At 33.5% G+C, this 7,382-nt stretch overlaps 1 pseudogene; it reads left to right on the forward strand.

Moving 5' to 3' along the window:
* The first annotated feature begins 3,174 nt into the window (after positions 1–3,174).
* On the forward strand, positions 3,175–6,173 carry LOC139842571 (uncharacterized; annotated as a pseudogene).
* Positions 6,174–7,382: the final 1,209 nt, after the last annotated feature.

Raw genomic sequence — 7,382 nt, forward strand, 5'->3', positions numbered from 1 at the left:
ATAATCATATTCAAACTTTGGTTCAATTTCTATAACTATAACAATCTTATTTCAAGTGATGATCTTACTTGAACTTGTTTTCGTGTCATGATTCTGCTTCAAGAACTTCGAGCCATCCAAGGATCCGTTGAAGCTAGATCCATTTTTCTCTTTTCCAGTAGGTTTATCCAAGGAAATTAAGGTAGTAATGATGTTCATAACATCATTCGATTCATACATATAAAGCTATCTTATTCGAAGGTTTAAACTTGTAATCACTAGAACATAGTTTAGTTAATTCTAAACTTGTTCGCAAACAAAAGTTAATCCTTCTAACTTGACTTTTAAAATCAACTAAAAACATGTTCTATATCTATATTATATGCTAACTTAATGATTTAAAACCTGGAGACACGAAAAACACCGTAAAACCGGATTTACGCCGTCGTAGTAACACCGCGGGCTGTTTTGGGTTAGTTAATTAAAAACTATGATAAACTTTGATTTAAAAGTTTTTATTCTGAGAAAATGATTTTTATTATGAACATGAAACTATATCCAAAAATTATGGTTAAACTCAAAGTGGAAGTATGTTTTCTAAAATGGTCATCTAGACGTCGTTCTTTCGACTGAAATGACTACCTTTACAAAAACGACTTGTAACTTATTTTTCCGACTATAAACCTATACTTTTTCTGTATAGATTCATAAAATAGAGTTCAATATGAAACCATAGCAATTTGATTCACTCAAAATGGATTTAAAATGAAGAAGTTATGGGTAAAACAAGATTGGATAATTTTTCTCATTTTAGCTACGTGAAAATTGGTAACAAATCTATTCCAACCATGACTTAATCAACTTGTATTGTATATTATGTAATCTTGAGATACCATAGACACGTATACAATGTTTCGACCTATCATGTCGACACATCTATATATATTTCGGAACAACCATAGACACTCTATATGTGAATGTTGGAGTTAGCTATACAGGGTTGAGGTTGATTCCAAAATATATATAGTTTGAGTTGTGATCAATACTGAGATACGTATACACTGGGTCGTGGATTGATTCAAGATAATATTTATCGATTTATTTCTGTACATCTAACTGTGGACAACTAGTTGTAGGTTACTAACGAGGACAACTGACTTAATAAACTTAAAACATCAAAATATATTAAAAGTGTTGTAAATATATTTTGAACATACTTTGATATATATGTATATATTGTTATAGGTTCGTGAATCAACCAGTGGCCAAGTCTTACTTCTCAACGAAGTAAAAATCTGTGAAAGTGAGTTATAGTCCCACTTTTAAAAATCTAATATTTTTGGGATGAGGATACATGCAGGTTTTATAAATGATTTACAAAATAGACACAAGTACGTGAAACTACATTCTATGGTTGAATTATCGAAATCGAATATGCCCCTTTTTATTAAGTCTGGTAATCTAAGAATTAGGGAACAGACACCCTAATTGACGCGAATCCTAAAGATAGATCTATTGGGCCTAACAAACCCCATCCAAAGTACCGGATGCTTTAGTACTTCGAAAATTTTAATCATGTCCGAAGGAGGATCCCGGAATGATGGGGATATTCTTATATACATATTGTGAATGTCGGTTACCAGGTGTTCACCATATGAATGATTTTTATCTCTATGTATGGGATGTGTATTGAAATATGAAATCTTGTGGTCTATTATTATGATTTGATATATATAGGTTAAACCTATAACTCACCAACATTTTTGTTGACGTTTTAAGCATGTTTATTCTCAGGTGATTATTAAGAGCTTCCGCTGTTGCATACTAAAATTAGGACAAGATTTGGAGTCCATGTTTGTATGATATTGTGTAAAAACTGCATTCAAGAAACTGATTTCGATGTAACATATTTGTATTGTAAACCATTATGTAATGGTCGTGTGTAAACAGGATATTTTAGATTATCATTATTTGATAATCTACGTAAAGTTTTTTTTAAACCTTTATTTATGAAATAAAGGTTATGGTTTGTTTTAAAAATGAATGCAGTCTTTGAAAAACGTCTCATATAGAGGTCAAAACCTCGCAACGAAATCAATTAATATGGAACGTTTTTAATCAATAAGAACGGGACTCATCGTAAACTTATCCATTAATAAGCCTAGGGTGTTACATTCACCCCCCCTTAGGGACTCATCGTCCTCGATGAGGTTTGCCCCACCACCCCCAACGGCACATGAGTGGCTCTGATACCATTCTGTAACACCCCAGCTTAACATGACCACAATATTGTCCGCTTTGCCCGCAGGCGCACGACTTTTTCTTGGCGACCACACACGAGAAGCACTTTCCCAGGAGGTCACCCATCCTGGTAGTGCTCTCGCCCGAGCACGCTTAACCACAACGTACTCGCACTTCTACTCAGCCTGTGATCCCAAAACGCGTTGTGTCATTTAAGCGTGAGTATTACCTTATAATCCCATGATCACTCATGTTCGTGGGCGATGTGGGATTTGCCTAGGGTGTTACAAAAGTAGCTTATTTTTCCAGAGCTTATGATTTTCATAAGCTCTACTTTTTTTGTCTACCAAACGAAGCTTATGACTTGGAGCTTATTAAAATCATAAGCTCAAGCTCCTATAAGCTCCCATAAGCTCCGACAAGCTCCTCACCCAAACACACCCTTTTTATGTCTACCAAACAAAGCTTATTACTTGAAGCTTATTAAAATCATAAGCTCAAACTCTCATAAGCTCTCATAAGTTCCCACAAGCTCTTGTGCCAAACACATCCCAAGTGTAATAATTTTAAGCAAGTGTGAAATCGGGCCCTTACTCTGAGCTATTTTGCGATGGATTTTATCCTAACTTTTTATCCCGATTACCGACAATGGACTACCAATTCAAAAAGGAAATTTAGTGCTCCAAATTATTATTACTTGGGCCAGCATTGCTATATAATATTTCAGCCCCATTTCCATCGTCATGTTCAACTAAATCAAAGTTACCAAAACCCTCGAATTAGTAGTATTCATCACAATTTGCAGAAGAAAAATAACTCCAGAAATCAAATCAAATCAATCAATCAAATGTTGTTGAGTAGAGCAAGAATCCCATTCGGTGTACTATTATCAAACACAATTAAATATGCTTCGATTCACACCGTAATCAAATCGACTCCAACAATTTACAATAACACGTTGTTATCCAGAAACCAATTTTTTGCAATTCATTTGGCGGTTCGAAGTATCGAGCTTACAGTAGTTTGTTGAGCTTAAACGATTTGAGAAATAACAAAGGTGCAACGAAACAGAAAACAAAAATAGGTCGTGGATCGGGTCGGGTAAAGGAAAAACTGCGGGTCGGGGTCATAAAGGTCAGAAAGCAAGAGGTACTCATAAGTTTGGTTTTGAAGGTGGTCAAACTCCTTTGAGACGTAGAATGCCCAAAAGAGGTTTTAATAATCCATTTTCACTTGAATTTCAGGTATCATATCATCATATTTTCAATTTCATTTCATTTCATTAATGTTTATATTATATGTATAATATAGTTTTGATGTATGGTTTTACATCAATTTTAACACATAATAGCTCACTATTATTATAGAATAAAGTAAGACAATTCGTTTGCGTCTTGAAATTAAAATGTTATTATAGAATAAGCTTATATACACTAACATTATGTTGCCGCTAGTTTTGCTAGTATGTTTTGTTATTGCTTTAGGTATATGATTGTATTTCGTAGCCCCACATAGTTTTTCAGACTAGAGATCGTCATCGAATAAGTTTAGAAATATACTTTACTATTATATACTACGCATCTATTCTTATATTGGTGTGTAAGCTAGAAAGCGATTTGTATCTACCTATTTATATACTGTTGGAAATCTAAATATATATGAAATGTATGCTAAGTATAGTAGAAACTTGTGGCTTAGGTACTTGTTCAGGAGTGTTATATATCCAAATGTGGCATCAAGAGATATATGACGGTCATAAATTACGGTTTTCCTTACAGACTAACTAACAGTTTATCTTAAATGTTGGATCCGGATACGGTGATAATGTCACATGGAATAGGCTCGTTTCCTTTCTATGAATCAGTTTCTGCTGCAAACGGATTTTCAACATAAGATAACTGTTTGCTTTTTGCAGCCAGTTGGTTTCGGAAAGATTGCAAGGCTGATTAATGCAGGGAAGATCGACTCTTCAGAGCTCATCACAATGAAAACTCTCAAGGCATTATTGTATTGTATCATATTAATCATCCTTTTCAGACTACTTTTATTATTATATCAAATCTTTAGCATCGTGTTTTGAAATAGGATACAGGGGCAATAGGAAAGCAAATTAGAGATGGAGTGAGGTTGATGGGGCGTGGTGCAGAACAGATTCAGTGGCCAATTCATCTTGAGGTCATCTTTTTGTTTCATATAGTATTGATGATACCTCGTATTGTTTCTTCAATTCTAATACATCATGTTTTTTCGGTTCACTAGTGCTTAAGATTGGATCTATTTTGCTTATGGCTTTGATAGAAGTTGCGATAGTTCTGTTTTAGGTTGAAGTTATTTGTTGTTTGTAGTAATTACATAAGTTGTGATGGTTCTGTTTAAGATTTAATTCATGTCACCCAAAATAGCCAATAAGATTTTGCCAACATATCATTATTGAAGGATTTTAAGGTATCCGGTTCACTTGGTTTTAAAAAATGTGCTTAGGCGCTGGGCCCCTTTAGGCATTAGGCATAGGACCTTGGGGTGCGAGAGATTTACACAAGGCGGCGACTAAGGCGCCTTGTGTAATTAGTGGGGTTTTTTAAAAGTAATTTTGTGTTTCTTTTTACTATATGCTCTAATTGGCTATTTTTATCCTATGTGTAAGCCCCTGAAACAACTAAACAGCTCAAGTCTTCATAGTCTGAAACACCAAATACTTTAAATTTTAAATATTTTTAGCATGCAAGCGAAGTATTTGTGACACTTAAGCATGATAAGATGTAAGATGTTATAATGAAGCAAATGTGTATGTTATACATTATAGGTGTTTCATCTTTTTGAGGCTCTCATATTTGTCCCCAGCTCCTTGAAGCACCTATTGCCTTTTTAAGCCAAGATGCTCATGGTATAAAATAGCAGTTTTCACCGAAAATGAAAGTATTTTTAAAAGGAGAAGCCCTCATTGTCTGATCAATAATGTAGGTTTAAATTTTTGTTATGGGTCATGAGAAGTAAATGCTTGCTACCCTGTACTAGTCTCCTATATTAGTTTAGTCCTAAAAGGCAGATTAATATTTTAGTAGTATAGCCTTGTGATCATATCTAGTTCTTAAAATTTGTTTGTAGTTAAACCAAAAAAGAATTAAATAGCGGGTCAATCCATCCTGATCAAACCTATTATGATTTGTAAATTCTTGAGTGGGTTGCTTGCCCAAATAAACCCGAAGACCAATGAAACAAGCCGAAGTTGACGCATCTTTGACCATTTGGGCAAAACCAGCTAGAAGTGTCTTGCTGTTTACTTTATGTTGACTAAAATCTCTTAATCATCTCTGGACTATGAAGATTATAAATACTTGCATGATAACTTGTTACATACAACCTTTTTCAATAATTTTGCTGCTTGCTTATGCAACAAAATATAATTTGCAGGTGTCAAGTGTGACAGTTCGTGCAAATGAAGCTGTTTGAAGCAGCTGGTGGATCCGTGAGAAAAGTTTACTACAACAAGCTCGCTTTTCGTGCTCTACTAAAACCTGAGTGGTTTGAGAAGAAGGGTAGACTGTTACCAAAAGTAGCAAGACCTCCACCTAAACAGATGGACAAAGTTGATAGCATCGTCCGTTTGCCAGCACCAACAAAGCCAATCCCCTTTACATCTCATGTCGAACAGCCTTCACCTGCTTGATTCATAGTTTTCGTTATCCTTTTTCGGGTTCTGGGATTAGTGATTGATCTCCCCATAAAGTCCTGCTGTTTACGTTTTATCGTTTGAATAGCTAAAGCGTTTATTTCTTTCTAATATCTTTTCATTACCTTAGCTGAACTTTTTGATTGATTGGACAAATATGCAGTAATCAAAACTTAATCGATAATGCATTTCGGGTGGGGTTAAGCCTCAAATATGGATTGGACTATAGTTGGTTTTCTGTTCAACTTTTTACTGTGGTCAATTAATGTCAGTCGCCTGAGGGGCCTTAAAAAGTTGGGAGTGCGTTGGCCGTTGAGGTATAAATGTTATAGATCCATGCATTACAATACAGTAACTTTAAATCTTTAATGCATTTTTGAGCAAGTATATAATGCTTTTGAGTTATCAAATCGTAACCTAACTAATGCTGGTCATGTTTGTCATTTTGGGATCAAACATTTGCCTTTGACCCATTTAAAGTTACTGAGTACGTGTTGGGTTAATTCTATAGATAAAAGAGATGCAAATTTGTTACCTAAAGTAAACATTCTGTATGTATGGCTAAAACGAGTCGTTTCTACTTTTCCAAGAAAACAGGTCTTCGGGCATCTAGGTACGAAGGGATGGCAATAGAAAACAGGACTTCGGGCATCTAGGTACGAAGGGATGACAATAGACACCTGATCCGGTGGATATCCATTTGATCCACCATCTTATTTATTGATATGGATAAACCTAAATGAAGATTATACGGATATGGATAAACTTAAATAGAAATGAGTATGAGCATGGATGTTCGTGAAACTCATACAATAAGGATCGAATATTTACTTTCGGAAAATAATATCACGATTTAATAATTTATCTAATTATCGATTATATTACCCTACACGAACAAAATTTAAAACATCGAAGATGTGTGAGTTGACATTTGAAAGAATACCTCTTTATAGATAGTCGCTGGATATCTACGGGTATACAAGAGTGTTGGGCCCTCATTATTTATTAATGGTTTACTTTGCAAATTAAATTACGACCTTGTTCTTCAAGATGCACCGTTTTATTAGATTTGTAATTATTAATATTAAATGAATTTGCAAGACTGGTTCATATAATACATCTTTTGTAATTATTAATATTAAATGATTAAATGATGCACGACTCTATTTCAACCAAAGTAATATTTAAGTTTTGAATTTGACTCGTTTATTATGTGATATATTTTATTTAATATTATTCAATTTAATTATTTATTTTGGTTCACATATAATAAAATTTAGTATTTAGTTTAAATAGTTTAGTAATAATATATATATATATATATATATATATATATATATATATATATATATATATATATATATATATATATATATATATATATATATATATATATATATAATCAAAAAGGTTTTTGGTTAGGTGTGATTTTGTTTTTATATTGAATTATTTATTCATTATAATTTAATCTATACATTATATAAAGCGTGTG

This window comes from Rutidosis leptorrhynchoides, chromosome 4, assembly GCF_046630445.1.
Source record: "Rutidosis leptorrhynchoides isolate AG116_Rl617_1_P2 chromosome 4, CSIRO_AGI_Rlap_v1, whole genome shotgun sequence".
NCBI classification, from domain to species: Eukaryota; Viridiplantae; Streptophyta; class Magnoliopsida; order Asterales; family Asteraceae; genus Rutidosis; species Rutidosis leptorrhynchoides.